Raw genomic sequence first — 22,910 nt, 5'->3', positions numbered from 1 at the left:
AAAATGTTCTACATAGAAATCAGATCCTCAAACATAATATGAAAGCCCCTATTAGGATCCTTACTGGACGCTTTCCGCATTTAAGCTAAAGTCTATGCAGCCACCCCTTCTAAGGCCATACCCCGAACCTGGTCAGTTACTAATAATGGCACCACCAATTTCAGATTCCACTTCGGAGCACTTTCTATCGTTCAAGAATATTTCTTGTGGCCTGTGTACTTTAATAGTCCTTCCATCTATTGACCCATCACCTTTTTCTCCTGTGTCCATCACCCTTCTCTCCTGCCTCCTGCCCAGCTTACATCCCACTGCTCTTCAACTCCCTTCCTCCTGCATCCTACTTCCTGCAAAAACCTGAGGGTGGTTACATCCAGCCCACTAACTACTCCCGACGCAAGCAGCTGTACATGGATATAAAAAACATACAGTCCTGCTAACAGGTTTAATGTGAAATAATCACCACTAATTTCAAGTTAGTCATTATCACGCTTATTAGTCTCACTACATTTCCCTGGTCAATTTACTTTCCCATTCTCCAAAATAACTATTTTATACCTCCCTTCACTTTAAATGCTCAAAATGGCTCTCCAGCATCTTTCTCTCAACTAATTTCCTTGCTTTTTTTCTTTTTTTTAACCAAGAAGATAGTTTTTTTTTCTATTGAATTGGAGGTTGCTTTTACTTTGGTTTATTATCAACCAACAAACAAATTATGTGACTAGTAGACAAGGTTAAGATTGCAAATGAGTAGATGTAGCTGCTCATTACTTCCCTAGTTCTTCCCAAAGTTACCCTAAGTTTAGTGCAAAACAATCTAATGGACCGAGGCATCTACCAGGCCAGAGGAGCCCAGAAATAGAAAAGCTCAATGCCCTTGTACTTTTAGCCAGAAAGCAGCCACAGCAACACTCAAGGGTCAACTCTACTAATATACAAGGGATTTTTTTTCACAACTCATTTGGTTGTACCTTCAAAACACATTCCAAATCTATAGCTTCTACTGCATTTACCAATAAGCCAAGCCACAATCATCTGTGGACAGGACTATGGCAGAAGCCTTCATTTCTATTTTGCCTGGCAGCCAAAATAATCCTTTGGGAGCAGAAATCAGGGCATGAGCCTCTATTGTTCACAACCTTTCAATAGTTTCCCATTGCACTTGGAATAACATCCTAACCCTTTATGATGGCCCCACATGTGATTTGCTCTGGTTGCCTTTCCTATGTCACTTATTATTACTCTTCTCTCTCTGCTCCAGCCCCACTGGCCTTCTTGCTGTTGCTCAGACACCAAATATATTCATGCTCAGTTCTTTGTACTTGCTGCCCTTTTCATCATTAATACTCAAGCCCCAGATCTGCACATGGCTCACCTCTCAACTAACCAAGATCTCTATTCAAACAGAATTTAGTGAGAAAAGTCCTCACTGACAACGTATCCAGAAGTATTTCTACACTCATATACAACTACCCTATTTTCTTCCCCTGCTTTATTATTTTTTTGGCATTTATCACTACCTGCCATCATATGTTTATTTGTTAATTGTTTTTCCCCCCTCCACTAAGATGTAGGATCAAACCAGTGAATTCTTTGCACCTAAAGTAGTGCCCATCCTATCTTAGGCATTTAATAAAACATTTATTGATAAAATGAACAAATGATTAGAATTCTACTTATTTTCATATTTCTACATATTTTCATAAAAATATTGTGATAGAAATTATCTTCCATTATCCTCCCCATCAACTTATGGGGTAAGTGGTGTAGAGATTATTGTGCCTATTAAATAATGAGAACTCCCTTAAGATTTAATATACTGCCCAGGATCACCTACCTCATAGTGCTAAAGCCAGATGGCTGTCTCCAGAGTCCTGGTTGAGTTATCACATTTGTCACTCTGAGCAAGGCATAAATACAGACTGTATTTTAATGAGCACCTCCAGGTCATTTTTTATGTCAAATGTCCTAAAATGCTACTTTGCATTAAAAACACACTCTCCACTCTTTTATGGCTTTTAAATATTTATGGTTTTCTAGGCAAAATATAATTACAATTCCATTAGAAAAAAGGAAATTGGAGTAGTCTCACCACTTTAAAAAAATCACATAAATTTTGTGGTACCAAAGAGCATTTTTAGCACAATACAGGACCTTCTCTTCCAAAGCACGGTTTCTGCCTTAGCCCCTTATTTCTCCTGCCATGGAGATTTAGTTTGAGAATATTTATACTCCTTGTTTTATTTGTACATGTCCCTCACTATGTACCTAGTTTAGAAACACTTCTAATTATTGCAAAGTACTTTCTGTAATTTAATGCCATTTAGACACATTTTACTAGCAGTTTCCATAGCAAACTTTCCCTCAGAATTTCCTCATACCTGCAGGATGTGTGAACAATGAACTGTTTTCCCCCTTTCTGAATGAAGACATCAGAATGTGTTGTTTGAATCGCATTTTTAGCTCAGCAACTGGCAGTAATTCTGAGCCCACCAGCAGCATTTCCAATGCATCATGGCAATAGGTGGTAGGCAATGTGCCTTTAAGTGCTCCCAATAAAATTTCAACAAAGACAAGGCAGGCTCTCATCACTCATGGCCAAGTCACAGATAGTGACATTTGAGGGCTGGAAGCATTAAGAACTATAAAATCCTGGGGTTCTGCCTCCCACACAACCCACTGCTGTGCTCATGTTCCTTAACTAGCTCTCCTTCCCTGTACTCAGCTTTACTTATAGCTCCCGTAGAGAGTAATGGAAATCACATTTATACTTATATTTCCGGCAGCATCACGAACATTGACATCTTTTTTTTTTTTTTTTTTTTTTTTGCATTTCTGTACCATTAGCGTTCACTGTCTAACTGATTAATGGATAACAGCTAACATCACAGAACCAAAGCTGAGTACATTTACAATTCTAAATGTTATAATGTAGAAATTTGCTTTTCGCCCTGTAAGTGGACTTTTCTAGTTAATCTCCTATTATTAGTGTGATATGTAATTAGTGTTTACTTTAAAAATAACAAGGAAGGATATTTAATATTTAGAAATGGAGGTTATCAAGGTAAAAAAAAAGTTTCTTTTTTCTACCACACACACTTATATCTAGACTTCTAGAGAGAAAGTAAAGAGAAATTTCCAAACTCATGCTGGTCTGAGTGGAATGTAGTTGCTGTCTCATAATAAAAGAGGGAGATACAATGGGAGGAGATTACTTTTTACTATCAGGAAATAAGGATATGAAACTGTTGGTGAATATTTGAGACTGTTCTTAAAATAATGGCTATTCTTACTTCATTAGGCAATGCTGGGTGCCTCTATGTTCACTGATCATTTGAGAATGATTTATTTATCTTCAAAGACTATTCTTCCTAAATAAAACTTACATTTCTTGGGAAAATTCCCAACTCAGAAAGAGGTATAAGCAAAAGAGCAATGTCTTGAGTTTCAGGAGCAGTTTAGCAACCAGAAATTATGTATCTTAAAGCTAATCTGCCACCTCTTTCCATGGAGGAGGCGATGCAGGCCTGAAAGAATGCAGTGGCTTTTGTAGTCCCACATGTCTATGACCTTTCTTCATCCTAAGATTTAGTGCATAGTCATGGTAAGATTAATTGCATTGTTTGCTATATAATAACCAAACTTAACATAGTCAAGTAAGTTCATACTCTTGAGGACTAGTAATATTCAGAAAAAAATTTATATTTGTTAAAAAGTGGTTATTAACAAATGGAGAAAAAAGTTCCAGCAGTTTTCCTTCATTGACTGAAGTTTCTCAAAGCAAAATATTTGTAAATGTAAGTCCTTTACATTTTTCACTTACAGCTAACAATGTGAGACTACCCCTGGTAAAGTTCTCCTGTTTTAGTATCTCGCACAGTCTGAGATGAATGTAAGTGAAAGGAAGAGATGGAAGGAGATTTATTTCTCTTATGTGGCTCATTTGGATCATTCTGGTGCCTGCCGTCTGGTATGAGCCATAGAGACACCTCACTATGGTATACTTCTAACAGTGAAAGTGTTGAAGACATGGACAAAATAGGGTTAGAATCTTCTTAGGTTATTTTTTCTCTTCTTCTCTTTCCCAACATTTCCTCGCCATCATACCAAGAAAGATGTTGGCGAAGGTTAGTGCATTAAAAATGTTTTATGAACATCTCATGTTATGCTAGGCATGGGTGGCTCATGCTCAGTTCTCATGGACTTCTAGACTCTGTATCTTCAAAATCCTTATGCGGATGTACCTTAATTTACCTAACCCAGTCCCAGCCACTTATATTGAACATAATAGTTCAAAAAGGAAATGGTCTTAGTTGTCAAAATACATAGAACAATTCTATTTCTGTTCTGTTGAACATAATCATGCAAATGGCACTTTCCAATGTAGACTATTTGCTTAACATTCTAAATAATTTGAGGAAGAAAATTACTCTTTATACAACTACACCATTTCAATGTCATTTTGGCATCTATGCCCACACCTATATTGCTTTGAAAACTAAAAAATTATCTCTAAATTTGAAAAATTTCATCAATACCTATTGTGTTTAAGGAAGGCTCCTACCTTCTCCATGAATCTGACAGAACTACTTTCAATCCTCATTAGTTCTTTTGAATGAGCAACAGAATTCAAGACGACATTGTCTTTTATTATTTTTTGTAGTTTCACACACTATTCCTTTGACCGTTAATGAGCATTTCTTTTGCATACTATAGAGACAAGAATCATGCATGACAAATTGTATCTTAACTATAGTTTACAAACATTATTGTTAAAATGTAGCTATCTATACTGATAGATATATTGAAAACATTTTTAAAGTATCCCTTGGCTTATGATAGTATTTTCTCAGTTAAAGAATGTATACACTATTTAAAACTCATATACATTTATAAAGCTAAAAGTAATCATTCTATAATTCTTCATGCTTTTTGAGGAAAAGAAGGAAAGTAGTAGAGTACAAATAATTTTAGAATTCTGAAGCATGGTTTTCAGTTCTAGCTCAACATTGTATTAGTTTTAAAAACTTGGGCAAATTACCTACCTTTCAGAATTTCATTTATAAGATAATAAAGTTGTAATCAACAATTTTGCATGTACATACTGGGTGGGGCAAAAGTAGGTTTACAGTTGTTCATATGAAAAATAATGCAATAATTAATAAATAATACAAGAATAAACTCTGCTTCATGTACTCACAATTATAAACCTATTTTTGCCCCACCCTGTATTAACTTTAAGATTTTTATGCAACTCTATAATAGTGAATTGAATTTATTTATGGACAGAAATATTGTCAAGGCCCCTTAGACACAAATTACATACACAACACATACACACATGAAACTATTTTTTTCTCCTGAATCTTCCCATTGTTATATGTAGGAACAACAGAAGTCACACAAATGTTTTGTGGATAATTGGTTCATAACTTGAACCCTTCTTTAGATGGGACTTGAGCTCGTCAAAATTTGTTCAAGTGTCATTCTATTATTTTATCAGTGGTTTATTTTATTTTTGAAAACTGGGAAAATATAACCTACATTAATATTCTATAGAAGAAATGATTAAAATAAAATATTTGAGAGGTAATAAAACATATTAAGTACTGTATCTTAGAAGAAATAAAAAATGTTGCTAAACACTCTACCTGCAAACACCAGACCTAGATAACCTTACAGGTAAATTTCACTAACATTCAGAGGTGAAATTGCTCATATATTGCATAAATTATTCCAAACAATTGAGAGAGGTAAAACTTTTCAATTTCTTTTCTCTAAGACCATTATTGCATTAATAATATTACACCATAAAGCTACAAACTGATCTTGCTTACAAATATTGATATAAAATTTGAAATAAAGCATTGCATTAGGAAATAGAATTCAGCAACACATGAAAGAAGACTGTACCACAATTAAGTGCAATTACATCAGGAATGCAAGGATGGTTCAATTTTAGTAAATCTATTAATAAATTTTTTTGTAAAAAGGGATCAAAGGAGAAAAGTCATATAATTCTTTCACTGTCTGTGAAAGGTATTCTAAAATAGTATTTAATACAATTTAACAGGCAGGTTTCATGAAAAGTCTTACTAAAATGTTCAAAGAAATAAATTACTTTGTCAGTACACATATATTTCAAATCAGAAACCAGAATCTTTCTTAACAAAAAAATATTAGTTTTATAAATACTAGCTGATGCAATAGATATAAGAAAGAAAAACAGTTATAGAAATGTAAGAGATAGAGACAATATTATGATTATATACAGATGGTATGATTATATTTTTGATAACACAATGAAATTAACTATAATTATCATAAAGAATTTAACTATTAGATTATAAAGTTAATACTCAAAATTAATACTTTTCCCTAAAGACCCAAAATTAGAAAATATAATAGAAGAAAAAAATCTTATTTTAATGGTTATGATATTTATAAAATACCTAGGAATAAAATCAATAAAAATATGTAAGACCTATATGAAAGGAAAAATTGTAATATCTACAGAGAAACATCAAGGATTTGATATTTTTAAAAGATTGGCTTTTTGTATCCAAGAAAAGGAAGATAGGTAACTTCAATAGTATAAAAATATTATCTTTAAATTGAGCTTTAAATGTAATTTAATACACATTTAAAAAATAGCAATGTTAATTTTTTTTTGGAAAAAAAGACATCTTTATGTGTTCATATAAAAAATATGGAAATACAAAGACATTTCTGAAAAACTAGGATCAAGAGATACCTTATTATTTATTTTTAAGTCATATTAATTAAATTTTGATACAAGTATGTATCATCTATCCACCTATGTGACTATCCATTTATCTTGTCTGTCTGTTTGTCTGTCTATCTGGTTAACTACATGAACCAGACTGCTGATTTTCAACCCTTTCTGACTCATGAAAAATGGCAACTTCACATGTGCCAATATAATATATAGGTGGTATTTCAAATCAATGGGAAAAAGGTGGTAATTCACAAAAGAAGATATTTAAACACATGAAGGCCAACTCAGCTTCATTTATAATTGATCAAAAACATGTTTAAAGATAGCATTTTTTTAATTCCTCAAATGGACAAAGTAAATTAAGTTTAAATATACATTGTGTTGACAACTATGTGGGGACATAGGTACCATCATACATTATCAGTGATTGTTTAGATTGGTACCAAGTTGGGAAAGCAATCTGTAATATCTGTCACACAAGCACAGCTTTAAAAAAATTTTCCATTTGAGAAATTTATCTTACAAAAAACTTCAAGCATATGTGCAAAAATATCTTCATAATAATATTAATTGTTGCATTGTTTATAATACAAAAAACAATCTAATTATCAATAATAGAAAAAAGGATCAGTAAATTTTGGAGGTTTTATATTATGATAGCCATTAAAAATGAGTTAAACGCACACATATATATGTGTGTGTGTATATATATGTCTTTACGTAAATATTTATAAGAAATAGTTAAATGGAAAAAAGCAAGGTAAGAACAGCAAGGATGATCAGCCCTTAGTTGTGTAAAAATTGAGAAAGGATGAACATACAAAGGCATATATATATATCTTTGTAAATGTTCAGGCTATCTCTGGAAGAATACATTGAACTCAGGAATAGTGGTTGTTTCTGAGCGAGGGAATGAAGACCCTGGGGATTTACAGTGGGAAGGAGTCAGAAGTTTCATACAATGCCCCTTGTGCTGTTTGTGCTTTTATGATATTAATTAAAAATACCAATATTAAAAAAACAATAAAAACATATTTTCCATATAAACTTTTGGGAAACTTTTGATTTTATTTTGACCATTATAAAAGTTTGATATATGTGTAGGGAGCTGTTTGTTTTTCTGTTACAGAATAAAAGGAGTTGACAAGCCACTTTAGTATGAAAAATTAAACTTGGTTAATAAACATAACAACTAAAACTATGTAAGTGGATCCATGATTACTCTTTATCTAGGGATCTAATGTCCCTAGTGAGCAATTATCTAATATTTTTTTCTAGGTTAAAACTGCTGGCCACAGCATGCCTATTTTCTTGTACCCTACCCACATTTCTGTGAGTGGAGGAAGGCTGTCTCAACCCCATTCTAAAGCCCACATATAAAGTTTATATTTCTCTTTGGGAAAAGCATACGGGAAAGAGTCTGAATGACGAGAAATAATGTTTCAGATTTCCTTCTCACTCTGCAATAGGAGCACCAGCAGGACTGGAAAATAATATTCGGGTCTGAAGGCACGTACGGTAACTACAGAGGCCTCCTTTGATACTTCTGAAGTCATTTTAAATGGGGCCATCCATTTTGTCTGAGTCGCACAACTCATCCAGAACCTAGTACAGTCATCTGTTGTCGCCCGCTGATCACCTGCTTCTCCCGTGATCTTTGTGTTTGATCTTGGAGACATTAAGCAGCATGGAGAGTAAAAGCATCATTGGTACCCTGCCACCTGCCCTCCTCAATCGACTTGATGGAGACAACCTTTTTATTTGCCACTTACCCACTGCCAGAGAGGGTATGCGGGGGTGAGTAGCGTACGTCTGAAGAGTTCAGCAGGGGGTTCAGCCTGCAAAAAGATAACTAAGTTAAAACACAGAAAATGGTAATGCTTTTAAGCAAGGAAGTGATGTCAACCACCAGGCGATCTGCTTAAAGAAGGGAGTTCCACTTAGAGGCCTGTACAATCGCTTCATGGGATATCCGCGCTCTTTCCTTGAAGGTCAACTTGGTCTGGTAGCTCCTCTCAATAGACTCAGCCGGTAGCGCCAACAACTTTCTAGTTATTAAAGAGCTTTTTATATTTCTCTTTTTTCCCTATTTGGACAGCAATACTGAAGTTCACTGCCTTGTGGAAGGCAGTCGATGTCGGGCAGTACTCTCTGACCATGCTGCCAAAGTCAAAAGCAAAGGAACTGACGTCTAAAGGAGTAGACGGCTGGGGTTGGGCACACTGCTAGACCGTGTGGAAAGCTAGGCCACCCAGAGGAAATGAGGAATGGTCTACAGGGGGCCGCAACAGCGCCCCACAGCAAGGAGACCTGGGAAAGTCAGGGTCAAACCCTTAAAAACAGGGTTAGGGGTTGAAATGGAACATTCTTTGACCCATTTTCCCCCCCGATAAATTTAAATAGAAACTAAGGAACTTGTGTAGTAAAGGGCATCCTGTCTCCAAGTTTCTAATCCAAACTGAATAAATATGAATAATTTGGAAAAATTTCCATTTGAAAAATAAAATTCAATTTATCCCAATGAAATCAGATTATTCTTTCTATAATAATATGTTATATCTAAATAAAGATTGTTTGTGGCATATTATATTACACAACATATCTAAAATTCAAACAGTTTTTTAAGTTAATGAAAAGAAATGCATTTCTGCTATATCAATTGAACAAACTAACGAAGAAAGTGAGGTCCTCCATTTTGCAACACAACCCAAGCTACATGGAGAAGGAGGTCCAGGTTTGTTTGTTTTTTGTTTTTTTAAAATATATCTTTATCGCTTCCAGAGAGAGGAAGGGAGAAAGGGAGAGAGAGAGAGAAAGGAAGAGAGAGAGACATCAGTGATGAAAGAGTCATTGATCAGCTGCCTCCTGCGCCTCTCCAACTGGGGATTGAGCCCGCAACCTGGGCATGTGCCCTGACCGGGAATCGAACCCAGATCCCCTGGATCCTAGGTTGATGCTCAGCTGCTGAGCCCTGCCCAGCTGAGCGGTGGTCCAGGTTTTGTCTCTGGCCTCTGAATTAGGCTCTGATTAAAACTTCAGTTTACACACTGTTTAGAAGAAGAGAGATTGGCATTAAACTCTATAGATCTGTACTGGGAACCAATAAAGTGAATGTCCTATGAAATAATTCCAATAAAAGAGGGTAATGAGAATCCTCCTTCACTCCTGGCTGATACACTATCCGTTTGCTAAGTGGGACATCCTTCTGCCCTCTCATGTGGTTATCATCTTCATTGAGATCTCATCAATGCGTCATCAGGACACATTCATTCCTAAACCTTGATTCGGTGGAATAAAAGAAACTTTCTTACACTTTAAATTCTGCCCAGAAGTTCCTTTATGAATTTTGTAATAAGAAACTCAGCAATGATTTTCAGATGCTACAACTTCTGTGTCAGAATGTCTGGTATGAAGAAATAGTTGACTTGTTTTATAAAGATATAGCTAAAATGTGTGTGCGTGTGTGTGTGTGTGTATGTAAAGTTATATATTTCATACATACCATATATATGTCTCTCCCTCCCTCTATGAAAAGAGAAAAAGAGAAGCCCTGGTTCAAAATCCTGACCACTCTTCTGTCCCCAAAGTCTTTTCCATAGATGGTCCATAATCTTGATTCACCGGCCCTTACCCTCCCCATTTTACGGCAGCTACAACATAAACAGATACGATAATTTCTTTTCTTGGTTCTGCCTAGCACAGCTGTGGTAAAATGGCATTTTTGATAAGAACTTTACAAAGAAAGAAGAAAGTCACAGTGAAAATTTAAAAACCTCTTCCTAGCACGAGTCCACTGGTCTGACTTTATGAGGCTCTTTCCTGGACATTAAGCCTCTTGGTTGTTTACAAGAGCAGATGCCTCTCACCTCGGACCACAGGGGAGCAGCATTTAAATACCTTGTTTCTGCCTGCAGCTGCCCCACACTTCTCCAGCCCATATTGCACCTTCCAGCTGCAGCTCTCTTGATACCTTCATTTAGAGGCCCGTGGACCTTACCAACTCCTGTTCCTTCCTCTCAACACTGCAATCTCCCCATTAGTAAGTGAGGCCACTATCTAATTTCTCAGGCCAGAAACTTAGAATTTAATTTCTCCCAGTCCTTTCCTGTTCACCAACACACCAAAACATGCACACACGCACACACTCACATACACACACGCACACACACCTCATTCATCATCGGGTCCTGGGATTCTACTTCAAAATCGGATTTTCACCTTGCCCCTTAGAAGTTCTGTTCCACTGGTTCACATTTGGGTCGCTGAATTAGTTTCCTGGTTGGTATTCACACTCTTGCTCTTCTGCCTTAACAACCTGTACTCCAACTGAGAAGTAAGAAGGAATGATCTTCCCAAATTAGAAAGTGGGTCATGACAGTTTTTTGGAAATAATTTTAGACTTGTAGAAGAGTTGAAAAGATATTACAGTCAGTTCCCATAAACCTTTCACCCAGCTTCCTCTGAAGTTAACAGCTTACATAATGGTATAATTATCAAAACTAAGACATTAACACTGGTACAATACTATTAACTAACCTAAGGACATTTTTTAATTTCTCTGGCTTTTCTGTTAATGCCCTTTTTCTATTTCAAAATTTCATCTTCATAGCACTCTTCTGCTTAAGAGCTTACAAAGATTTCCTACTGCTTTGAGAATAAAATCCAAATTTCTAATTGTCTTTTATAAACCATCGCAAGTTCTCTATTCAGCCTACTTTATAACTTTATTTTTCCAAATTCTGCCCTTTGCTATGCTCAACCTTATTGGACATCTTTCAGTTTCTTGATTACCCTGAGCTGTATCCCACCTCAAGACCTTTGCCCTCCTGTTACCTCTGCACAGGATTCTCTTGTTCTGGTTCTTTGAGCAGCCAGCTCCTTCTCTTCCTTTTGTTCAGCTTAAATATCACTTTTACCAACAACTCTTAATACATAGGTTCCCTATGCCATTCTTCATTTCATCCATTTGCTTATTTCTTACATAGCAATTATTTTACACTTTACAATTATTTTATCAGCTTGCTCTATTGTTTTTGAGCCCACTAGAATATAAGCTCTAGGAAAGAAGAGATCATGTTATATTAGTTGTCTATTGATGCAATAACAAGGTGCCATAAACTTTGCAGCTAATAACAACACAAATTTATTATCTCAGAATTCTGTTTTTGGAAATCCAGTGCATTTGGTTGGTTTCCCTACTTGAGTTCCAAAAGCTGAAACTGAGATATCTACAGAGCAATATTCCTTTCTGGAGGTCCTAACAGAAAGTCTGCTTCTAAGCTTATGCAGGTTGGTGGTAGATTTCGATTCCATGTGGTTATAAGACTGAGTTTTGTTTACTTCCTAGTTGTCAGCCAAGGACATTCTTATCTTCCCAAAGCCACCTGCATTCTCTGGCTTGTGGCCCCTTCCATCTTCAAAGCCAGCAATATCAGGTTGAGTCCCTCTGATACTTATAATCTCTCTTGGTTCTTTTTGCACCCTATTTCTCTAACCTTAGCCAAGGAAAAGTCTCTGTATTTGAGTGCTCATATGATTGGATTGGGCCCACGAGGATAACTCAGGGTGCTATTTGTTATAGACTGATTTGTGCCTCCTTCCCTACTAGTTCATATGTTGAACCCTAACCCCAAATGTGACTATATTTGGAGATAGTTAGGGCCTTAAGGAGGTCAAATGAGGCCATAAGGGTGGGATCCAAATTTTATAGGACTGGTGTCCTTATAAGGAAAAGAAGAGACATCAGAGATATTTCTCTCTCTTCATGCACACTCAGAGAATAAAGAAAACATGTGATGACACAGGGAGAAGACAACTATTTATAAGCCAGAAAGAGAGGTCTCACCAGAAACCAATCCTGATGGCACCTCAGTCTTGAATTTCCAGCTTCTAGAACTGTGAAAAAATAAACATCTGTCATTTAAGTCACCAAGTCTGTGGTATCTTGTTAATGCAGCCCCCAAAGATTTTCAGATCCTTAACTTTAATCATATCTGTAAAGTCCTTTTTCCATGAAATGTAACATATTCACAAGGGATTAAATCACAGACATCTTTGCATGTCCATTATTTAGCCTACCACATATCTGTCATTTTTATTGCTGTATCACCCAAATCTAGCCAATGTAGGCAAAAAATAATTAAATAATAAATGTTTTGATGTGATTTACTTGAAAATTATTTTAAGAAAGTCAACTGGTTTAACTCCATACCCCATAAATCTCCCATTTGTTCCTTGTACTGATGTCCAGCATTGCATTATCCCCTGATGTACACCTGAACTTGAACAAGTGAATAGTTAACTCATATTATCAGGAAAATTGGACCAATTGGAAAATGTTCTCAGTTTCTTGAGTTTGTAATTGTAATTGTTGAGCAAGGGTTTCCTCAAGTGTAATTCTATAGCTTTTAGATATTTCTTATTTAGATTTGGAAAGACCAAACATTTTGTCATCAGCAAACTTAAATTCAAATTATGACTCTAACCATAAATAGCTACATGTTGCTTAAAACACCTGAGCCTCAATTTTTCATGATAATGGTCCTTCTCTCATAAGGATGAGTTTATATAATTGCTGTGCATTAAACTCAGAAACAATCTGGGAATAAAGATTTTCTTACGCGTTCTTAAATTCTCAAAATTCACAAACACACATACATTCACAGCTTTACATAGAGTCGGTGTCAGCAGAAGTTATCTTTTGATTTGGTCATGGGAAAAGAAATGTGCTCAATGATAAGACTCAGAAAGATTAGGTAGTGAGAATGAGAACAAGCGGGAGAGCAACTAGTACAACTGCTGCGCCCAGAGAGCCAGAAGGACTGAGGGAAGATCCACAGAAAGATTTTTAACCAATTTATCTCTTGTAGGAATGGGGGCTCAAAAAATGTTTAATTGAGGGTTCTGACCCATTAACATCTATGTTCAGTAGACAGATTTTGTTTTATGTTTTTCTTAAAAAATTTTAATGTTGACATTATTGCAGGTGTCCCCTCCCCCCTGCTTTGTTCATCTCCACCCACCTCCACCTTCCCCTCCCTTGGCCTTCACCAAACTATTGTCCATGTCCATGGATATGCATATATGTTCTTTAGATAATCCCTTCACCTTTCTTATCCAGTCACCGCCCACCTCCATCCCCTTGGGCACTGGCAAGTCTGTTCCATGTGTCCATGCTTCTAGTTCCATTTTGTTTATCAGTTTATTCTGTTCATTAGATTCCACATATTAGTGAGATCATATTGTGTTTGTTTTCCTCTGACTGGCTTATTTCATGTAGCATAATATTCCCCAGGTCCATTCATGCTGTTGCAAAGGGTACGAGATCCTTTTTTTTCACAGCTGCATAGTGTTCCATGGTGTAAATGTCCCCCAGCTTTTTTATCTACTCATCTGCTGATGGGCACTTGGGCTGTTTCCAGATCTTGGATATTATAAATGCTGCTATAAACATAGGGATGCATATATTCTTTCTGATTGGTATTTCTGGATTCTTAGGATATATTGCCAGAAGTGGGATCACTGGGTCAACAGGCAGTTTCATATTTAACATTTTGAGGAAACTCTATACTGCTTTCCCTAGTGGCTGCACCAGTCTGCATTCCCACCAACAGTGAAATAATAGTGAGAAAGAACAGTGTTGGAGGTATCACAATACTGGATATCAAACTATACTACAAGGCCATTGTAATCAAAACAGCTTGGTACTGGCATAAGAATAGGCATATAGACCAATGGAACATAACAGAGAGCCCAGAAATCAACCTATGCCTCTATGGTCAATTAATATTTGACAAAGGAGGCAAGAGCATATGATGGAGTAAAGACAGTTTCTTCAATAAGTGGTGTTGGGGAAATTGGAGAGGCACATGAAACAAAATGAAATTAACCACCAACTTACGCCATACACAAGACTAAATTTAAAATGGATAAAATACTTAAATGTAAGTTGTGAAACCATAAAATTCCTGGAAGAAAACATAGGCAGTAAAATCTCAGACATCTCTTACAGCAATATGTTTGCCATATGTCTCCAAGGGCAAGGGAAACTCAGGAAAAGATAAACCAATGGGACAACATCAAACTAAAAAGTTCTGCACAGCAAAAGAAACCATCAACAAAATGAAAAGAGAACCCATTGTATGGGAGAACATATTCATCAATGATACATCCAATAAGGGGTGAATTTCCAAAATACATAAAGAACTTTTACAACTTAACACCAGGAAGACAAACAATCCAATTAAAAAATGGGCAAAGGACCTGAATAGACACTTCTCCAAAGAGGACATACAGATGGCCAAGAGACACATGAAAAACACTCAACATCGCTAATCATTAGAGATGCAAATTAAAACCACCATGAGGTATCACCTCACACCTGTCACAATGGCTCCATCAACAAATCAACAAACGACTTGTGCTGACGAGGGTGTGGAGAAAAGGTGACCCTAGTGCACTGCTGGTGTGATAGATAGATTTTAGAAAATGGAATAATGCAGGGTGTAATGGAGAGGTGGAAAATGTGACACACAGAGAGAGACAGAGAAAGAGAGAGGTTTCTAGCATTTTTTCCAGTTCTTTTCTGTTGAGACCCACATCCTACAATGTCCCCTCTGGAAGTCCTGTGATTTTCAGTGCTGACCATCTCATGTTGCTAACTTTTATGAGGCAACATGAATCCCTGAGGTTCTCTTGGCTTTTCAGGAAAAGAAAAGTCAGTGTTGAGACATCCTTGTCATTAGGCCACCTCACAAAGGCGCAGTGAGCACACCTGGCAGCAGGTGCCCAGAGGAGCCCTTCTGTCAATGACACCAACAGACTTGGGCCTCTGCAGCCCCAGAAATTCTTGGTTACTATCAGCCCTGCATGGGGCTGCCAGGGAACTAGAAAGTAAAAGCTGTCTATTTTTCTCCTACATCCTGGAAATGTAGGAAGAGATTATGCATTTTGAATAATAAGGCCTCTGGTGAGTGAATCTGTACTTTCAGAGAAAATGAGCAGACACTCTGGCAGCTAAGATGCACTAGCATGTACTTTTGTTTTTCAAAAAGAAGCCCGCTTCGGAGCTGAAGATCAACACCGCAGGAATCAAAGCTCACTGCTGACAGATAAGTGTGTTTAGAAGAACAGTAGCTTGTTGAGAATTTTGACTGGGGGAAAAAACAGAGATGATCTCTTGAAAACAAAAAGGGAGAGAAAATATGTAGATTCAGTTGTTTTTCCTAGACTGAGCCAGCCTCGGGAACTAAAATTATACCTACATCAAAACTTACCCAGAGTAGAATGTGGACGCTATTACTTCGTATGTGTTTGATTTAAGCAGAAAATTAAAAATGCATTTACTTTTAGGGCTCAGTGTTAAAGATATCAGTTTTCAGTGACGGATATTACCTTCATCAGTGACATTGACGCTACTGAGTCCTTTTCATTCAGGTCTTCCCACGAGCAAGAAAGGAACTGCACACAATGAAACCATTAGGCCACTGAGCAGGTTAAAGGGAAATTAGCCTTGATTTTAGTGAGAAGATCTAAATAAAAAAGTTAATAAAATATCAAATTTACAAGCCACTGACCTTTAGAATCAACCTTTAACCACCTTCATGACTCTCAGGTGTGTCAGCTGAAAAATGTGCATTTGAGTTCAGAACCACCAGGGCCTTGGGTTTGAGTCTGCCCTCTAAGAAAAATATAAACAGCAACAAAAGCTCAAAGGTTAAGTTCCAATATTCCCTTACTTGTCTGTTTCTGATTTACCTATAATTATCTGGGATAGGTGCCTGAAACCCCAGAAACTGGGACTGACCAGGTGCAGTAGTAGCTCTTAGCTGGCTCCAGAATTACTGTACTGGTGTTTTTCCCTGAGCTTCACCCCCCCGCCCCCCAGGAGCTCCTGGGCTTTTAAATTGTTCCCACTTTAAAATGGCCTCTTTCAGATTTGAGAATCTGTTATGTAATTTCCTCCTGACTTAACTTCTGCACCAACCCTTGGCTTTAGTGACAGCTGTGGATAAAAGACATGAACGTTCTAGATCCCTCTCCCCACCTGATGGCATACCACTGGTATGGGTCCCTCCTTAGTTTAAGAAGGGAAAGCATTGGGGGAATGAATAACTGTCTACTAGTATTCAAGGAACTGGGGGGGGGGGGTTCTGTGCAAGTGAGTGAAGCATTTAGCTTTGGTCTTTTGTTTGCTTTTAGGATTGAGGGGCTCAAACATGTTTAGCAGCAGAGGAAAAAAGCCAGGAAAGAAAGGAAAAATTTAATATGCAAGAGAAAGGAAATTATTAATAAGACCCAGCCCTGGCTGGTGTGGCTCTGTTGGCTGGGTGTCACCCCATGCACCCAAAGGTTGCTGGTTCCATTCCTGATCAGGGCACATGCCCAGGTTGCAGGCTCGATCCCCAGTGGGGGATGTACAGGAGGCAGCCAATTAATGTTCTGCTCTCACATTGATGTTTCTCTTTCTATATCCCTCTCCCTTTCTCTCTCTCTAAAAATTACTAAAAATATATTTTTAAAAAGTTCCAGAGAAGGCAAGTGGGAAGGTATGACACTGGAGAATACCCCCCTGAAAAGAAGAAACATACCTGTCATCTAACAGAATAGAAGGTGGTGATGCACAAAGATGTGAGTTGGGAAGGAGCACGATAGATGGTATTTATTTTGACAGACCTTAATATTTCCTTGGATAGTGATTTCAGATTTGATATTTATGGGGACTGCACCAAAACTGAGAATACTCCTGGATGAGATCTGAATTGTTAACCAGTATATTCTAGGTTTAACCCATTCGCGAGTAAAATGTTCCACAAAATTGGAATGCCAGGGCTCCCAGCTGGTTCAGCAATGTGAGGCTCGGTCTTTCCCCGTATTAGCCAGACCAAAAGCACCCGGGAGAGCTTATGACAGCCTGTGATGAGGGCACGGGGTGGGAGATGAGGTTATGTTCTCACATGACGATGATAGTAATAGTAATAATAAATAATGATAATAATAACAATATTTAATTAAATAATTAAAAATACACAGTGCAATGAAATAAATGACTGGACAGCTATTACAGATGTGAAAAAAGGAGGCTATTAAAGCTGAGTATTCTAGTATTCCTCAATTGTTTGGCAGGAGGGCGGAGATGTTGATTAAATTTAGGCTCAGATATAGAATGCTCAATATCTCTTTCAACTCTTCTAAAACACCTTACTTTCCAGTTTCTTTGCAGTTTGGAAAGGCCATGTGATTATTTCTGGGCAAGGAAATGTGAGTGAAAGTGAAATGTATCAGTCGCTTCAGGGCTAAAGCACTGAAAAACCACTTGTACAACCCAGTGAATACTTCTGTGCCTCCTGAAGTCCTCCTAGCAGCCCGGGTTATTGAGAACAGCTGCCTGCAGTGGTCTCTGTATCAGCAAGAAATGAATTTTTCATGGTTAAGTTATTGAAGGTAGTTTATATTGTAGCATTGCTTATTTTATCCTGATGAATGTGGGATGAATGTTTAATTTTATAAAAAGCATATGCTTACAATAATAGTAATGGAAAGGGGACGTAAATATAGATCAGTGATTCCAAGAGATTAGAGAATGTTATGAACTATTTATACCAGTAAATGAGAATACCTATGCAAACTGAACAATTTCCTAGGAGAAAATATCACCAAAACAGGAAGAAAAATAAAATTACAGTTTTTTAAAAAACATTACAATGATTAAATCCAAAGATAAATATCTATCAAACTAAAAAAATTAAAAATAATAATTCAGACAGTTTTACCAATGAGTTCTTCCAAACCATTTGAGGAAGAAATAATACCAGAGAACAGGAAAAAAGAAAGGAAAGCATCAGTTTATTTGATAAGTTTGCATAACCTTGATAGTAGATTCAGAAAATAACAGATTTAGAACTACAAGATATTGGGCCAACAATTCAATCTACACCAAGGTCAAATTATTTAATGAACTTCAGTGCAAACACAAGCCAACAATGTAGCAAATATTTCTATCAGTATCTGTATTTAGTACTAGAACTTGTCTCCTAGATTCCCCAGTTAAGACAAGGCACTATTTTCCCAGCTATCAGGAGTGTTAGCCTTGGAAAATTCACAGTTGAAACTTTGAACAAAGGGAAATGCTTCACCCAAGTTATGTGCCCTCACTCTGGAGTTAGCCCATATCCAGTGGCTGGTCAGTGCTGGGGTATGGAGGCCCAGTCCCTTACCTCAACTGGAGACAACTCTGAAGGGCCATCTCAGTTCCAGTTCTATCCATGGTCAGCTTTGGGGATGGAAGATGAGTGAGGGAAATGCAATTAGATTGTCATCTACAAAGCTTTCAATTATCATTTCTGTACCTTAAGCAAAGTAGCCAATTCATGATATTGTTATACCTTCACATATTTCTGAAATATTTAACAATTAATAATTTAAAAATAAATTGATATCAAGAGCTTGTGAAATAGATCTAAGTTCAGACTCTGTCTCTCCATCTTATTTTCTCAACAAATCATACCTCGCTAAGCCTCAGTCTCCTTACCTATCATACAAGAATGAGAATCTTACTGTGGCTGTTAATAGTGTCTATCATGGTACCTAGCTCTTTAAAGATGCTCAATGTATGTTAAGTTAAAAATAAAGTTTTGGAGAAGAGGTCAGTATAATGCAATGTTCAGATAATGGTTGTACAATTTAAAGCATCTGGTATGTAATTTAAACCAGAGAACTTTACTGACAGATGAGAGCCCTGTAATAACTATTTGAAAGCTTCGATAAAGATCAGTGAGGTGTAAATTATAACTCAAAGGGTGAGGATAGGAGCAGTGATCTCCTTGGGAGATGCTTTTTAAGGAAATGTGTGGCTAGAAAAGTCAAAATTGCAGTTTGAATGAGATGGCAGCAGAACATCTGTAGAAGGCCTGAGCTCCCAGGAGTTCAACTTACAATGAAGACAGCTTTGCAGAACTGCTACAAGGGCTGGTTGAGAGGAAAATGGTCTGTGGAAAGCAGAAAGGGATGGGCTTGCACAGCCCTGGTTGGGGCAGGAGGTTGCACACAGAAAACTAAGTCAGGAGAAGCAGGAGAACAGAGGTGAAGGAGGGGAGGAGGGTTTAGGGATGTGTTAGTGATGAGAGTAGTAGGCTCTGACTGGAAGGGAGTGCTGGCTTTGCACCCCCTTTTCCATTCTGGACTGGATATTTTCTTAAAATTTGTTTACCTTGTTAGAGCAACACAGACATTCTAAGTTAAAAACCTTGGTCCTGTTTTGTTAGATATGTTCTACTCTAATTTTCTGTAATATTAAAAAAAGCAAAACTTATGCTCTCAAATATTTTTCAGTATACGGGCATGGCATCCTTGCACCTGATAGAGAACTCTGTAGCCTAGATATAGATGTCATCACCCTGGCTTCACAGTAAAATCACATGGGTGCTTAAAAAAATACCTGTCCCTGAGCTTTCCCTCTCAGATCTTCTCAAATACTTTTGTCTGGAGCGAATTCAGGCAGAGTTCTATGTTGAAAACTTGGCAGGTGATTTCAATTTGCAGCCCAAAGAGGGAGACACTGGTTCAAAATTTCTTAAATCAGGGTCCACCTGCATACAGCTTTCCAGGCTGGATCACGAAGCTATCACATGAAAATCTTGAAATTTGGCTGAATCTTGGAATTATGGTGTTCTTATATAATCTTCAACTGATTCTTATGGAGAATTATGGAGTGTTAGAGAACCACTGCCTTCAGATTGAAATATTCAGTTAATTCAGAAGAAAGCATTTTGGTCCTAACCCTTAAAAAGTTTAGATGGATTTAGGAGTAATCAGAATGAAGCCCAGAATCATTTCACTGGACTCCCACCCATCAAATTCCATGAGTTCAATAAGCTCCTTTGGGAATTAGCACAGTCAGAACTCTCTGCAGTGAAGCCGAATGGTTGGCCCTTGGAGAATCTGTTTTCAGAGATCCTTGAGCTTTGGCACAATAGAGGACTCTGGCTCCAAGTGGCATCTAATTCTCTGATTTCTTTTCTCAAGCAAACATTTGACTTCACACTAAGCTTTTACTGTTGACCACGCACAAACAAAAAAGCCTCTGCTTTGTTGCTTGGCTGCCTAACAGAGCCTCTCTTCTCATCAGACAAGTTGCTACTCCCTAAAGAGTAAGACTTCGGAAACACACATAGGACAAGAGCAATCATCTTATACTTAGGAGTACTTGGAAGTGAATGCTCAACTAGCAAGACAAGACTTGTCTTCATCAAAATGACACACTCTTTCAATAAACTTCAACCTAACAACAGAATGAATCATTGAATGACTTGTTACACATCCTAATGATAAATGCCAATTTAACAATAGAATCATTGAAAAACTTTTAATAACTTTTTAAGCTTTATCTTTACAACAGTTTATGCAGAAAGCAATTCTAATATTAATTCTACTTGGCAAATGAAGAACTGGAAGCTCAGAGAGGTAAACTAATACAATCTCAGGCTAAAAAACATAGTTGTATAGCTGAGACTTGAATCCAGTTCCTACTAAAACCAAAGCCAGAACTCTTTCTACTCTACAACACTGTTCTGTGCATTAGAGAGCATTAGATCCTGAAACTCAATTACTGAGTTTCTTTGTACAAATCTTCAGGGAGTTTCAGTTATCCTGTCTCCTACCTGTAAATATGCAAATATGTGTCTAGACAAAGAATTAGAAACTGAAAAGTCTCAGGACACAACCAAAGTAAAGACTAATTTTATTTGGAAAACTTAGGTTATGTATGCATTTAGAAAGCATGTGGTTGTCAATACTACTATTAACCAAATATTTATACTCCTCCTCTGGCACATAATTCGATTGCAGTTCTTTATTTCCTTGGATTTATTTGTATCTGCGCAAGTTGCTTTGGCCAATTAAACACAGGACAAAGTTTTGAGAGCCAGTACACATTTGACATACGCTTGTTTTCCCTGTCACAGCAAATGACACTTATGGTGGCTGCTTTGTCACACTGGGTCTAGGAGTGAGAAGCATGGAACAGAGCCCACAGACAACCCACCCAAACATTTAGCATTAGCGTTAAATCGTCCTTCATTGTTACAAGTTTCTAAAATTGTGGAGGTTGTTTGTCACAACAGCATAAACAAGCCTATCCTGACTGCTATAGAAATTGTTCTCTATGTAGATTAGTGAAATAGAATAGAGAATCCAGAAATAAACCCATACCTATATGGTCAATTAATACGTGACAAAAGAGGCAAGAATATACAATGAGGTAAAGAGAGTTTATTCAATAAATGGTGCTGGGAAAATTGGACAAATATAAGCAAAAAAATGAAACTAGCCCACCTTCTTACACCATATACAAGAATAAACTCAAACTGAATTAAAGATTTAAATGTAAGACTCAAAAACATTAAACTCCTAGAAGAAAAAATAGGCATTAAACTCTCTGAGATTTCCTTAGCAATATCTTTTCTGATATATCGCCCGAGGCAAGAAAGCAAAAGAAAAAATAAACAAATGGGACTACATCAAACAAAAAAGATTTTGCACCACAAAGGAAACCATCAACAAAACAAAAGGACGATTGCTGAATAGATGAAGATATTCACCAATGATACATCTGATAAGGGGTTAATATTCAAAATTTATAACTCACACAACTCAACACTAAAAAAAAAAAAAAAAAAAGTGAAAGTGGGCAGCAAACCTGAATAGATTCTTAGGCAAAAAGGACATACAGTTGGCCAAGAGACATATAAAAATATGTTCAATGTCACTAATCATCAGAGAAATGCAAATAAAAACCACAATGAGATACCACCTCACACCTGTCTGAATGGCTACAATCAACAAATCAACAAACAACACGTGTTGTGAGGATGTGGAGAAAAGGGAACCCTTGTGCACTGTTGGTGGGAATGCAAATTGGTTCATCCACTATGGAAAACAGCATGGATGGTTCTCAAAACATTAAAAGTGGAACTGCCTTATGACCCAGTGATTCCACTTCTGGGTATGTATCTGAAGAACCCCCAAACACCAGTTTGAAAGTACACATGCACCCCTGTGTTCACTGCAGCAGTGTTATTTACAATAGCCAAAATATGGAAGCAGTCCAAGTAACCATCAATAAACAAGTGGATAAAAATTGGTGGTACATATATACAATGGAATATTACCCAGCCAT

The sequence above is a fragment of the Miniopterus natalensis genome, chromosome 8 (assembly GCF_054644295.1).
Source record: "Miniopterus natalensis isolate mMinNat1 chromosome 8, mMinNat1.hap1, whole genome shotgun sequence".
In the NCBI taxonomy this organism is placed as follows: Eukaryota; Metazoa; Chordata; class Mammalia; order Chiroptera; family Miniopteridae; genus Miniopterus; species Miniopterus natalensis.
The sequence above is the reverse complement of the archived record's forward strand: the minus strand, read 5'-3'. Positions refer to the sequence as shown.